This window comes from Schistocerca piceifrons, chromosome 1 (assembly GCF_021461385.2).
Source record: "Schistocerca piceifrons isolate TAMUIC-IGC-003096 chromosome 1, iqSchPice1.1, whole genome shotgun sequence".
Taxonomy (NCBI): Eukaryota; Metazoa; Arthropoda; class Insecta; order Orthoptera; family Acrididae; genus Schistocerca; species Schistocerca piceifrons.
In genome coordinates, this window is record NC_060138.1 from 766,945,663 (window position 1) to 766,959,486 (window position 13,824).

General features: G+C 44.0%; 1 pseudogene; it reads right to left on the minus strand.

Annotated features, from left to right (window-relative positions):
* Window positions 1–8,110: 8,110 nt before the first annotated feature.
* On the minus strand, window positions 8,111–8,227 carry LOC124723185 (annotated as a pseudogene).
* Window positions 8,228–13,824: the final 5,597 nt, after the last annotated feature.

The following is a 13,824-nucleotide window of genomic DNA, read 5'->3' on the forward strand; positions in this document are numbered from 1 at the left end:
CGTTCCACCCAACTCAGTCGGCCAACTGAACCACTAATATAGAGCACAGACTAGCACACGAACACCGGATGAAGTTTAAAGGATTTTGGTGCAGACGCCTAACTTCTGAGACGGATTAATGACGAAGTCAATGGATATTTCAGCGATGGATAAAGTAATCAACAACGACGAAGGTATTGAGCTAAGTAATTTTTGTGGCAAGTACCTATGGGACCAAACTGCTGAGGTCATCGGTCCCTAGGCTTACACACTACTTAGTCTAACTTAAACTAACTTACGCTAGTGACAACACACACACCCTTGCCCGAGGGAGGACTCGAACCTCCGACGAGGGGAACTGCGCGAACCGTGGCAAGGCGCCTAAGACCGCGCGGCTACCCCGAGCGGCTAGTGAAGTATTTTATGCAGCCTGGACTACAGTTAGCTTAGGTGTCATATGTTATCATATCAGATCGGTGGGGTAATTCCTCAGTAGTAGACATGCATCGAATGATACTCATTTTTGTAGAAGGCAGCCTGACGCTTGTCTAGTTCACAGATTTTTTAGAGCCGAGAGAGCAAGCAAGCTCTATCTACCATGGTATAATTAGAGGACCTGTCGAAATGTTGGAAAAAACTAAACTTGGATAAAAACGCGAAAATCTACAGAATAAAAGAATACCAAATACCTATAGGGACTATGGCTGTGAAGAAGGATGTTAGGTGACGCCTTACCAGTTAAGTCTATTCAATCGAACGCTCCAGTTGCCAGTTATGGTATACTAAGACGACACAAAATTTATGGGATACCTCAGAATATCGTGTCGGACCTCCTTTTGTCAGGTGAAGTTAACAGAAATATTGAACCATGTTGCCTCCATATTTGCGAAAGTGTTTTAAGTGCAGGATGTTTTGCACGAACTGACCTCCCCATTATGTCTCATAAATGTCCTATAGGATTTATGTCGAGTGATTTGGGTGGCCAAATCATTCTCAGTCGCAAACAAGCGCGGGCCAGTGATATGGCGCATTGTCGTCCATAAAAATTCCTTTTTTTTTGTGGGGGGGAACGTGAAGTCCATGAATGGCTGCAAATGGTAAATGATCGGTTCACAGGGACCAGAGGATCTAATCCGTTCACTTGGACCAAGGACCCAGGCCATTCCATGTAAACACAGTCCACACCATTGTGGAACCACCACCAGCTTGCACAGTGCCATGTTGACAATTTCGGTCCATGGCAATGTGGGGTCTGCGCCACATTCGAACCATACCATATGCTCTTACGAAATGAAATAGGGACTCGTCTGATCAAGCTACGATTTCCCAGTCGTCTAGGGTCCAACCATTACGGTCACGATCAGAGTAAAGGCGCTGCAGGTGATGTCGTGCTGTTAGCAAAGGCACTCACGTTGGTTGTCCGCTGCCAGAGCCCATTAACGCCAAATTTCGACACACTGTCATAACGGATACGTTCGTAGTACGTCTCATTTTCATTTCTGTGGTTCTTTCACGTATTGTTGCTTGTCTGTTAGCATTGACAATCTACGCAAACGCCGCTGCTCTCGGTCGTTAAATGAAGACCGTCGGCTACCGATATGTCCGTGGTTAGAGGTAATACCTAAAATTTGGTATTCTCGGCACGCCACTGACACTTTGAATCTCGGCATTCTGAATTCCCTAACGATAATCGAAATGTAATGACCCATGCTTCTGGCTCGAACTACCATTCGGCGTTCGAAGTCTGTTAATCCCCGTAGTGTGGCCATAATCACGTCAGCACATGAGCCACCCAAGTGCAGACGACATCTAAGCCAATGCGCTCCTCTTTTATATCTTGTGTACGCGACGCTACCGCCATCTGGGTATGTGCATATCGCTATGCCTCGACTTTTGTCGCCTCAGCGTAGTTTGAAATTTCCAAGCAGACTAAAATTGTGTGCTGAACGGGGAGCCCTTCGTGGGGAAGTGCTCTGCCGGCTGAGGTGTCCCGGTACCCCGTGTCCTGCCTTCCATACGTCACAGAAGTTCTCGTGTGACAATGGATATTAGCTGTGAAGTTTGGAAGGTAGGAGACGGAGTACTGACGCAAGTGAAGTTGTGAGAGGGGAGTGGTGGTAGAGGTCGGGCTTCGTGAATCATGTGGGTTACCTCAGTCGGCAGACCACTTACCAGCGAAAAGTAAAGGTCCGAGGTTCGAATCCCCGTCCGGCACACAGTTTTAATCCGCCAGCAAATTTTAATCAGCGGACATTGCTGCAGAGAAAAAATTTTGTCTGAATATTACAGTTTTATTCATATAGCAGGCTTCGACTCAGTTACGTCTCATTCTCGAGTGTGTTAATTATTGTCCTCCACATAACCACGTAATACACTAGAGAATTGCCCTTAATTCGGGCGACATTGGTTACGTGAATAAAAAAATAAACTTAACTCCGTCCGAACAGGCCATGAAGGCACAACGGTACCGACCGGCCGCCGTGTCCTCAGCCCGGTGCGTCACTGGAGGCGGATACGGAGGGGCATGTGGTCAGCACACCGCTCTCCCGGCCGTATGTCAGTTTACGAGAGCGGAGTCGCTACTTTTCAATCAAGTTTACATCACAAGGGCTGAGTGCACCTTGCTTGCTAACATCGCTCGGCAGACTGGATGGTCACCCATCCAAGAGTTAGCCCAGCCCAACAGCCCTTAACTTCGGTGATATGCCGGGAACCGATGTTACCACTGCGGCAAGGCCGTTGGCTTATATGAATAAAACTTCAATATATTAGGTAACTGGAGCGTTGCCATTATAGAACAGCTGCGACAGAACTCCGGCACTTAACTGTGGCAACTCCGTCACTCTCCCATGAGGAAGACAATTCCAGCAGTTATTTACATTTCTTTCGTCACTGAGAAATGTGTTATATTTTGTTCTGGAATGTCTTCGTTTTGTCGGAAAGTTTCGCAGTTGATTTTAGGAAACATGGTTCAAATGGTTCAAATGGCTCTGAGCACTATGCGACTTAACTCCCGAGGTCATCAGTCGCCTAGAACTTAGAACTAATTAAACCTAACTAACCTAAGGACATCACACACATCCATGCCTGAGGCAGGATTCGAACCTGCGACCGTAGCGGTCGCTCGGTTCCAGACTGTAGCGCCTAGAACCGCACTGCCACTCCGGCCGGCTAGGAAACATGACATGCTACTATTTTCTCTGGGTGATTTGATCGTTATTGTGATGTATGGCGGCACCATAATTGCAGATGGTCGACGTTTGTTCTTCCTGGATTGTGTGTGGAGCTTGGTTTGTTAGATAACGGCCGACACTCGCTTAGGTCTGGATCTCTGAATACTCTGCCGATTTAGCTGGCAGCAGGGGCATGAGAAAGGGCCACAGTGCGTAGATATACAGTTGTTTTTCAAAGAGATCGGGTTTTGGAAGCAAATTTTTAACGATGATACCCAAAGCAACACAGGGCTCACCTTAGAACTGCAAAATTTCTCTCCCTTTCTCTCTAACGTTAGTCCCGTCTCGTCAGGGTCCTCTTTTTCAGGATTTGGCAAATTATATTTACTGTTTAACTCTGTAGACGGATGCTCTTCCTGACGTCACAGTCGTCATGGTAACCTAAGGGGGAGGGGGGAAAGGGGGAAGGAAATCGTGTGCGCCATTACCTAAATCGTGTAAATATTGTTGTGCGTGTGAACTTATTTTAACTGCTTGTGTAGCGTGTTCTCCGAGTTGAGATTTCAGAACTAGCGCAGCATTTATCTTAACAAGTGTGGGAAACCGCCTAAAAACCGCACACAGGGTGTCCTGTGCGCGGATGCGTTGCGAGTCCTGCTCCTCTCCCCCTTTCGAAAGCTAGCACGTTGTGTGTTGCGGTGTACGAGCAGCTCACTTTATATGTAACTAATACTAAAATTTGTAACAAAGTGAAGCGCAGTGCTTAAAAATGCTGGGATAGAATCCATGGAAAGTAGATTTTAGATCCTTGTACAATCTTACCAGTTTTTTTCCCGATACCACATACGAAAAAATATTGGGGAGATTCCTTTAGTAAGATCACAGCCAGTGACACAACCGTGTCCCGTATTTAATGACCTCATTGTCGACAGGACATTAAACGAAACTTTATTCCTTTCTGTAAATGTTTTGGAATCTCAGTTTCTTACCGAAATGCCTTCCATTACGTGTGAGGTAACTAACCGTATTTCTTTAGGTGATGAGTGCCTGGGTAAGTTTCTTTAGAAGCCGTCGAATTCCTTATATTACTGATGGATGAGTGTAAGGCTCACCTATCGCAATGATGTCTATAGCGGATATCGTGAATTTCTTTTTTTAAAAAACGGCCAGTCAACATATTTGAAGAAGTTCTGATAGTCGATTGTAGAGCTACAGCTCCTATATCATACTTGGAACCAGTTGTTCCGAACTGAGTTCATTTCTAGATGATTGCGGTGGAAATTTGAGTTCATTAAGTGTTGATGTGGAACTTCCCTCGAAGGTGGTAGTTTGCGCATGAGCAGCCTTCATCTGTGTTGCCTTAAGTTAATAAGAGAAGCACTGACACTGAATAAACGTAGTTAGTCCGTAAATGCAGTTGCTGAGAATTATGAACAATAAACTGTAGAAATACCAGAATGATTTTTACACAGAAAAATCAAATCTAGTAATCACGTATAAGTGCGACGTTCATAAGACTAAGGAAAGAAAAAAAATTTAAAAATGATTCACTGATGATTACGACACAACAACTTAATTTTTCGATAACACTTCGTCTAGGAAACAAAGGAAATACCCTCAGTTCTTTTCATGCTTCACTGCCAAAGAGAAAAATGTGAGGTTTGATTTCTACCTCGAAAACGTAATTCTGAGCAGTCATTTCTTGCTCTATTCAGCATTCAGTGGGTGGTGTGCGTACACAGACGTCATGTTTGCGTTTAGAGAGACAACAAACGCTTCTATTGTCATGTAGCTTTGACTGCATGTCTGATTCAACTTTTTTTGCAATTCGTAATAATACAAGGAGCTATCAAAGTTTCCTTTCAAAGGCCACACCAGCCTCTTGCATAGAAGTTGGTGCTTATATACCCGCATCGGAGACGGACTGGGTTGCATATACGCTGCAGCAACGCTTTCAAATGGAAACTTTTTGACTGCTTCTTCTATCTGAAATCATGGGATGATAACACTTCACTTCCGCGTGATGCCTCTTGTGTTTTACTTACATTAGTTCGATTACTTGCTCACTGAATATCCTACACAAACAGCTGCAGATTCGATTCAACAGCTTGTTGTAAAAGGAATTAATCAGTTTTTAATTCCTTAAATGTTTGAACTGTGTTTTACGAGCATTCTGTTTGCACAGGCTGTCTTTTACAGTTTAAAGGGTGTGAAGTATGGCGCACAGTAACTTAAAATTGCAGAGTTTCGTATATAAGACTCTCGGAACACTCTGATGCGTACAAGGAAGATAAATTGCCACTTCATTTATACATCTAGACGTGAGCGGAAAATAAAAGATTAAGTATAGGAAAACTGAACCTATTTAGCTACTTTTATAGCCCCCACTCGTATTTTGTGTTACTTGTTGACTCTATTGCGAAACATTTTGGAGAGCTGAGAAACGCTGAACTGCACTGGCTAGCCTTAATCTTAAGCATCTCAGCCACGAACAACATGAAGCTCTACAGCACGTCCTCTAGCATCAGCTGAAATAGTGATGCATTTCAAAATGAAAAGATGGCTGCTTAAATACAGAAAGGACAGGAAGGACTTGAAAGCAGACAGCCCACGTCCCGACAACTACTACACGACTGTAAATTCTGGATAAATACTGAGTTACAATTGCTAGCAACAGAGTGAATATGGATAAAACTTTTGGTATAGTAAAGCAACTGTTTACACTTTCTGATTTACAGATGACACTGCAGTCGTGAAAGAGACGTCTAAGGACGTTGAAGATCAGTTGAACGCAACGGGTAGCGTCTTGCATAGAAGTTACAACGTGAATACTACAAAAAGTAAATCTAGGGTAATGGAATGAAGTCAGATTAGGCGACGTGTGGGAATTAAATCAGAAAATGAAGCCATAAAAGTATTAGACGAGTTTTACTATTTGAGCGGTAAAACAGATAATGATGGGCGAAGTAGAGAGGATATAAAATAAAGACTGGAAATGGCAAGAAAAGCATTTCTGAAAAATATAAATTTGTTTACATCGAATATAAATTTACATGTGAGGAAATATTTTCGGAAGGTATTTGCTTCAAGTGTAGCCATGTATGGAAGTGAAACAAAAACCAGAAACAGTTCTGAGAAGAAGAAAATAGGAGCTTTTGAAATGTGACACTGTAGGAGATTGAAGATTAGATGCGTGTGTTGGACGTCTAATGTGGAGGTGCTGAATCGAAATGGGAAAGAAAGAAATTTATGGCACAGTTAGATTAGAAGAAGGAATCGGTTGACAGGACATTTCGTGAGACGTCAAGGAAGTGTCAGTTTGTTAATGAAGGGAAATACACAGGGTGAGCGGAAGGGGAGGGGGGTGTAAAAAGTGTAGGGCGAGACCAAGGCAAGACTACAATAAGCATGTTCAAACGTATATGGGCTGCAGCAGTTATATAGAGAGGAAGAGTCTTGCACAGGATACAGTAACATGCACAGCTGAATCAAACCAGTATTTGGACTGAAGACCACAGTAACAGCAACTGTGTGTCCACGCTCATGCGCATACATTACGATGGCACACATGTACAGAGAGAGGTAGAAGGCGGTGGAGGGAGAGCGAGGAAGGGAGGGGGGACTGAGAAAGAGAGGCAGTGAAGTTTATGGAAAGAGACAGAAATATAACGGTGTTTTTGGAAGAGGCATCAGATTGGTAGTTTGAATGCATACGTGATGAGACACGACAAGTGCGTCAGACGTGTGCGTGTAGCGGCGCTGTTGCGAGGCGTCGCGCGGCAGGTGTTGTGGCGCGGCTGTTGCGTTACCTGGACAGGAGAGGCGCTCGGCGAGAACACGGGTGCTGCCGCGGCGCCGCCTCCAGAGCGACTGGGGGCTGGGGGCTGCGATCAATTGCCGGCCGGCCGCCGTGGCGTGGCGTGGCGCGCCTCATCGACCGCCCCCACGGCCGGGCCGCGCCGCCCCCGCCGCCCCCGCACGCAGGCGCGCCCTCTGACGGCCTCTCCTGTCGCCGAGTGCGCCGAAACAATGTAGGGCCGCGCTCTGCTGACCGAGAGCCGGCCGAGCGCCCTCGGGTTGACGAGACGTGACAGCCGGCGAGCGTCAGGGGCGCTACAGTGCCAGACAGCTGGCACTAAGGAGGGCACCTCACAGACGGCCTCTTCCGCCTTCTTCTGACTTGCAGGGTTTCAAGATCACTGGTCGGGTTTTAACATTCTTAAAGTGGTACCACGCAAGTACACAAAAATTTTAAAAAAAAATTTAAAAAACGGTTTTGAAAATTAGTAGTTTTCCACTATTTTTAACTAAAAATATTTCAGATTAATCAACATGTTGCCGGTAGCTGATGCGCATAGTGCTAAATTCTAGTAATCGTCGATTCGTTGTTTCGAATCTCCTTGATAGCAACATTATTTCACTTTCAATTAAATTTCATATTTACTAACAAATGGACATGCTAATTAACAAAAATTGAATCAAAAATTTTAATACCATACTATCTTCCTGTTTTAAATTGCTAATCACATGGAATAAAAACTTGATAGACATACAAAACACTTTATTGTCAAATGAGAAATTTATTATATACATCCCTCAATAATACTGTACAGTCTCTGAGATGTCAACTTTTTTTATATCCTGTTTAAAATTTCTCGTTTTTGAACCAAACATTCATTTATTCATTTACTTTGAATAATACATTTATCTGCTGTTGGTAATTAAAAATAGATATAATTTTATTTTATTTAAAAAAAGCACTCCGTCTTCAGGCCACGAGTGGCCTACCGGGACCATCCGACCGCCGTGTCATCCTCAAGGGAGGATGCGGATAGGAGGGGCGTGGGGTCAGCACACCGCTCTCCCGGCCGTTATGATGGTATTCTTGACCGAAGCCGCTACTATTCGGTCGAGTAGCTACTCAATTGGCATCACGAGGCTGAGTGCACCCAGAAAAATGGCAACAGCACACGGCAGCTGGATGGTCACCCATCAAAGTGCCGACCACGCCCGACAGCGGTTAACTTCGGTGATCTCACGGGAACCGGTGTATCCACTGCGGCAAGGCCGTTGCCAATTTAATTTTATTAAGATTTGGAAATTTTGCCTAGCCTTACACACTACTTAATCTAACTTAAACTAACTTACGCTGAGGACAACACACACACTCATGCCCGAGGGAGGACTCGAACCTCCGACGGGGGAAACCGCGCGAACCGTGGCAAGGAGCTCCAGACCACGCTGCTTTTATTTAAAAATTAAATAAATAAATAAAGATTAAGTATACAGGGTGTAAATAGTATAAGTACCAGATATTTTTATATATGTGGTACCTTAATATGTACGCACATCACTGTGCTGATTATTTTTTCTCTGCATCAAATTACCTTCCCACAGACATGTCACAAACTTTACTACCTGATGTTTTCTGTACAGTCGTCACTGCATCATTAAGCACAGTACACTTATCGCTATAGACTAACCATTCTGATTACAGACACACACTACGACACCTGACCTTCTACTCAGGGGATAATAAGTATTAATGGCTTCCTCTTGCCACGTATATTTGGATGTACAACCCAACCTAAAAACATACGACTTGTAATAGCTGTAGTTATATGTCTGCGAATGAAGTAAATACCTATACAATGTTGTTCAGTACATCGTCCTCAGTCACCAATAGAAATACGTGCACTCTATACCCATTACACTTGGGTAGTCAAGATTTAGGCTCGTGGGCCATGTCCAGGCGCGAGTGCCTAGCGCTCAACCTCACTTCACATTTCTCCCACCGCCACGACGCGCTGCCTGACAGTAAGGAGAGGGAACAGGGGAAAACAGCCGACGTGCAGCATTTAAATGGCAGTGGGTCGCTCTGCATACTACTTCGTTTTAAATTTTTACATTTCTCAATAACATAGGTCACAAACAAAACAAATTTTCAGGATTTTTTAATTATTTTTGCCCGCTGAAAGCATAATATACTTTTTACCTGGTATAAACTGACACTTGGCAATTTTACAGTTTCACACTCAAGCTTCACCATAATCGTGACTTATTTAGTTCTGTAATCGAAATATTGTAGCATTTTTGCAACCTCATTATGGAGACTAGGAAACTCTACTTGAGAGAAGCAATATAGACGTCATGGAACAGTTTTAACGTAAAAAGATTCATCATTAAAACTGCAATTACGTTGCAGGTCAATCAGTTACATCTACACATGCTCAGGGGGGCTTCAATTGAAACGACAAGCCGGCCGCGGTGGCCATGCGGTTCTAGGCGCTATAGTCCAGAACTGCGCGACTGCTACGGTCGCAGGTTCGATTCCTGCCTCGGGCATGGATATGTGTGATGTCCTTCGGTTGGTTAGGTTTAAGTAGTTCTAAGTTCTAGGGGACTGATGACCTCAGATGTTAAGTCCCATAGTGCTCAGAGCCATTTGAACCATTTTTTACTTTTTTTTCTTTGAAACGGCAAACGGTCTCGAAAACATCTTGGAAACAGACGACAGATTGACAGTTTCCTCAAAATCTTGATAAAACTATGCTTGTAATTCTTTCAAAGTCACAATGAATTTACCGGGCGAGGTGGCGCAGTGGTTAGACACTGGACTCGCATTCGGGAGGACGACGGTTCAATCCCGCGTCCGGCCATCCTTATTTAGGTTTTCCGTGATTTCCCTAAATCACTTCAGGCAAATGCCGGGATGGTTCCTCTGAAGGGCACGGCCGCCTTCCTTCCCCGTCCTTCCCTAATCCTTCCCCAAAAAACCAACCAACCAACCACAATGAATTCATCAAACCCCGCGTTTTCTTTAAGGCCAGTGAACTTAGGAAATTAGACTGTCTTTGTCAGAATGTGTCCCTTCTACAACGCGATTTGCTTTTCAAATGCGTCCCCATCAAATAAAAATGACGTTACTTTGTTATGTTTTACTATGAGCGATGTGCAGCCAAGTCCATTAAAAATGCAAAGTCTGCACTCCATTCTAGAGCTTCTAATTTTCGTTCCTGCACCCCTTTTCCTCCATAAATTCAACAATAAAGAATTTTAAATCGAAAAATCGTGCCAGGAATGCCTCTTTCACCTAACCAACGCACTTTGTAGCAATATTTGAAGTCTCTATACTCTTCGTCCATTTCCACTGAAAACTGTTGCAACTGAAAATGCAATAAGTTGTGCGACTTCAGAAATTTTACTATTCGTATCATTAATCTCTTCACATGCTCCAGACCTGCAATTTAGCACAAAGGGCTTTTTGAATACATAACAATGAAAACTGTCTGTCGATCGTTGTAATTTTTTGCTCTTTCATTGTCAACTAAATCTTTAAATTCTTTCAGCTTGGTCTTATAATGTCGTTTTATAGCAAATATGCAGGACCTGTCGCTTTTGGAAACTGACAGATCTCATACATCTCTTCTGGCATTGTCATTCATTTTAAAGGCTTGCGACGATGGGTCACTAGCCTGCCTCTTTTTGTGCAAACAGCCACCGGACCTGTGAACGTCTTACGCACCAAGAACAAATAGAAAAGGTTGAACAGCGCTCAAAGAACGATTATGCCGAACTCATTAACTTGTGTCGACCGGAAAACGCCACACTGTAATGCTAAATGAAATGTCGCGCTGTACCGAGTATTTCCGGGAAGGACCGAGCAAAGCCGAATGGTTCAAATGGTTCAAATGGCTCTGACCACTATGAGACTTAACTTCTGAGGTCATCAATCCCCTAGACTTAGAACTACTTAAACCTAACTAACTTAAGGACATCACACATATCCATGCCTGAGGCAGGATTCGAACCTGCGCCCGTAGCGGTCGCGCGGTTCCAGACTGTAGCGCCTAGAACCGCTCCGCCACTTCGGCCGGCTGCCGAATAACAGGTCGGGCGTTGGCCCATCCAAGACCCACACACTCTGCACCCGTGAAGTTTGGCACGCCGTGGCTGGCCGGCATTATATGCTGTATATTCAATAACATTTCCATTTGTTAATAAATATCAAATGTAAATAAAAGAAAAAGTTGCAATCAACAAGATTTCAGTCACAAATCTAATTTTTAAAGGCGATTTTTCGAGTTTTATTTTATTTTATTTTATTATTTTTATACTGCTTTGGGAAACTGATATCCGGCTACTGATCTTGAAATAATGTAAGCATGAAGAAATTCGAAGAGCAGCAGAGCTTATGGTCCGCCTGTAAGAGGCGAGCAGGTATCCAAATCTGAACACGGCTTCAGCTGCTGGCATACTTACACTTTGTGATCAAAAGTATCCGGACACGCCCAAAAACATACGTTTTTCGTATTAGGTGCATTGTGCTGCCACCTACTGCGAGGTACTCCACATCAGCGACCTCAGTAGTGAGAGAGCAGAATGGGGCGCTCCGCGGAACTCACGGACTTCGAACGTGATCAGGTGATTGGGTGTCACTTGTGTCATAGGTCTGTATGCGAGATTTCCACACTCCTAAACATCCCTAGGTCCACTGTTTCTGATGTGATAGTGAAGTGGAAACGTGAAGGGGCACGTAAAGCACGAAAGCGTACAGACCGACCTCGTCTGTTTACTGACAGAGACCGCCGACAGCTGAAGAGGGTCGTAATGTGTAATAGACAGAAATATATCCAGACCGTCACACATGGATTCCAAATTGCATCAGGATCCACTACAAGTACTATGACAGTTAGGCGGGGGTGAGAAAACTTGGATTTATTGGTCAAGCGGTTGCTCATAAGTTACACATCAGTCCGGTAAATGCCAAACGACTCCTCGCTTAGTGTAAGGAGCATAAACACTGGACGATTGAACAGTGGAAAAACGTTGCGTGGAGTGACGAATCACGGTACACAACGCGGCGGTCCGATGGCAGGGTGTGAGCACGGCGGAAGCACGGTGAACGTAATCTGCCAGCGTGTGTAGCGCCAACATTAAAATTCGAAAGCGTTGGTGTTATGGTGTGGTCATGTTTTTCATGCGTGCCACAATCATAGCACATGCCTACATTGATGTTTTAAGCACCTTCTTGCTTTCCACTGTTGAAGAGCAATTCGGGGATGGCGATTGTATCTTTCAACACCATCGAGCACCTGTTCATAATGGACGGTCTGTGGCGGTGTGGCTACACGACAATAACATCCCTGTAATGGACTGGTCTGCAGCCGGCTGCTGTGGCCGAGAGGAAGTTTTATATTAGCGCACACTCCGCTGCAGAGTGCAAATGTCATTTTGGCTACAAATTTATGAAAAAAAGTATAATTCCAAAGAACGGGCAACACTCTCATAATTCCTGAGAAGAAGGAGATTTGAATGGTCTTCGTACGCTCTCGATTGACCTTCTCTTACACCAGCAGAAACTATGTGCCCTAGGAATGAAGTTCCCGGCGGGTAAGATTTACATTAAATGTGTCAACGGTCTTGCGCCTCAAATACGAAGCAGTAACCTGTCTAACATACTCCAAATGCTTGTGAAATGTTCTACAATACACTTCAATATCATCCAAACAGTTATACTTTTAAATTTAAGGTCCCCTAAAACGGAGTCTAACAGCAGTGGAAGTACGGTGCACTTGTAGAAAATCCAAATGGAACCTGCTTTCCAGACGATGCAGAAATCGGTGACAGGCTTTGACTCCTCAATCCAAGGAATCCGATGGTAGGCTTGATTAAGGCCAAAAACAATAATTTAATGAGCCCTGTGGACCAATTAAAACAATTATGTAAATCTGGCAGGGGAACGGGTAGTTAAACTACCTGATTAAGACACGAAAATCGACTACCAGCTTTAGCCTGCACCATTTCCCTTAGGCACAAGGAAGGTTGGTGATTCATAAGGGGAGGTTGGTGATCTAATAACCCGATAGTCAAGCGTTTTATCATTTATCTGATGCAGCTCTTCATCTTTGCTAGGGTAGCCAGTAAGGGCCCTGACAAACGGATACATCACTAAACAGTTGTATTGTCTTGCCCTGGACTCCTAAGTTGACCATTAATATATCAGGAAAATGTCTAAGCACCTTCAGCAATTGTTCAGCTTTGCATTGCTCCAAATGGCAGAGCTCAAATCGACAAGTCGAAATGGAAACATTATGAATGCCGTGCGTGCGACTGTTGTCACATAACCAATGAAGTTTACCCAGGTGAAATTCAAAATAAATTTGCCTGCTGGAACAATCAAAAACCAGTTTTGTCCTCTGAACGAAGTCTCATCCAGGTAGAAGTTTAGTAGATAATCCTTTAGCTTCACTGGCCATGACAACCGTGAAATTTTTATACTTGCCTGCACACAGTCCATTAAGCACGAAAATTCTGGTTGACTGGTTGAAACCGAACAAACTTACGGACATCATGGTACTTTAAATACGAGCCATAATCCAAAACAGAAAGTTTGTACTCCCTGAATCCACAAAAGCACATAAGGATTCATGATTAAGAGTCGCGCATGTGAATGGAAATTTCTGTTTGGTGGCTGGCTTAATCTTATTACACCCCTTTGGCTGAAACCTATATTTGCGCTACCGAAATTGCCTTCATCCGAACGGGCAGTCATGAACAAAATGTCTTGGCTTCCGGGAACTAAACAGTTCCTCCTGGTAAGGGTACCGCTCTTATTTCATTCAAATATCGACTGTGTTCTAAAACGGACATACACACAATCTCAGAGAAG